This window comes from Crocodylus porosus, unplaced genomic scaffold (genome assembly GCF_001723895.1).
Source record: "Crocodylus porosus isolate Cpor-Errol unplaced genomic scaffold, CroPor_comp1, whole genome shotgun sequence".
In the NCBI taxonomy this organism is placed as follows: Eukaryota; Metazoa; Chordata; order Crocodylia; family Crocodylidae; genus Crocodylus; species Crocodylus porosus.
Window position 1 is genome coordinate 85,299,512 of NW_017728886.1, and position 1,645 is coordinate 85,301,156.

Below are 1,645 nucleotides of genomic sequence, written 5' to 3' on the forward strand. Positions count from 1 at the left end.
TTTAGCATAGGAGACTGACTTTTGAAATTGAGGCTTCTAGTGCCATGTAACACAACTTGGTGATTGCCCCAAGCTTATAAAAGCAGTTAAATCAGTTGATACAATTTATATAAAAAAAAAAATGTAAATACAGCACAACAAAAACTTTTAAGATTTTTTTTCAAATTATATGCAATAGCTTAACTAGAAGAAATGAAAAATTTTAAAGTAGATAGTCTTATAGTGGCATGATACAGAGATCACAGAGTATTCCACCTTAGAGGTATCTTGTAAACTTATTGTAGACTGCACAGCACTTACTGGTTTGGCAGCAACAGTGTTCTTTCCACACATCTTCTAAATTTACTTACTTTTACACTCTTTTAAACAGTGCAGGGGTATTTATCCAAATAAATGCTGAAGCCATTCTTAAAAACATATATTATTTGATGGATAATTCATTGTTTCCATGATTTAACAACATCCTAATATAAATCAGATGCACAATTAAGATTTTTTTCAAAAGGATTTGCTTATGTATGTTTTACCTCTGTCTCTATGAAATAAATGTCAGTTATGTAAATAAGAGGTGGTTAAACTTTTCATCTATTGTTTTCATTTTATGGAAAATGTTCCTTTGTCCATTTCAAGCCAGAAAAGCTTCCTTGTTGTACCAGGCTTTTTAGTGACTTGAGTTCTGAAAGAATCCCTTTGTGGATATGAGGACCAAATGATTTGGACTAAGTACAGACATTCAAAAAGCCCAAGGCAGAATCTGCCCAATCTATGCAGGTTTCTCTAAGCTGCATAGATTGGATCAGGAGTGAATGGAATTCATGTTTCCTCTTCAGTTTGGGGGGAAATGCAGATGCCTGCACTAGCTGAGGCCAGAAAGCAGGAGGAGCTCCCACATGCCTCCTGTTCAGGGACCATTCCTGACTGGTTGTCAGATACACTCCCTTAATCTCCTGTTGCCACTGGCCTTTCCCCTGCCCAGCCTGAGGCTAGGAGATAACATCCAAGCCCTGCATCTGCCAGGACCCAGCTGGGTCCTGGCACCAGGAGACACACTGCTAGGACCCAGCATCCATAACTGTAGGACTTTTGGGTCCTGGCACCTGTGGAGTGCTGCCAGGAGAGCTGGCAGCTGCTGGGTCTGAGAGATGCATCTGCTCTTCTCCCCCAGCCCAGGGGTTTTACAGAGCCCTGAGCTGGGAGACTGCAGCAGCTGCAATCTTCCAGCCCTTGGAACTCCAGTGAAGGGTCCAGCCCGATTGCAGGAATTGCATCAGGTGCTTGCCACTCCCCGGAGTTCCAAAGGGCCCGATTCTTCCTCCTAAAGTACATGCTCCTCCCCTGCCTAGGGACATTGTGTATAGAAAGTTCTACAGATGCTCTTGCCTGTGGGTGAGAGCTTGGAGCAGTAGAGCATGGCTGAGGCTAGCAAGCTGCTCTGCAAGGAGGGGAGTTAGTGGAGGAGCCACAAAGGCACCTGGTCAGCCAGGGGACTGATTGCAGCCTAACTTGAGCCAGGAGGGATCTGGTAATGAAGTTCAATAGACAAGTCTAAATTAGATCAAACAAGTCTGATACCACATCCAGGTCTATCTTAGACTGGGATCCACCACTGTTAAAGCTGTCTGTGCACCCCAAACTTCTGTTCTAT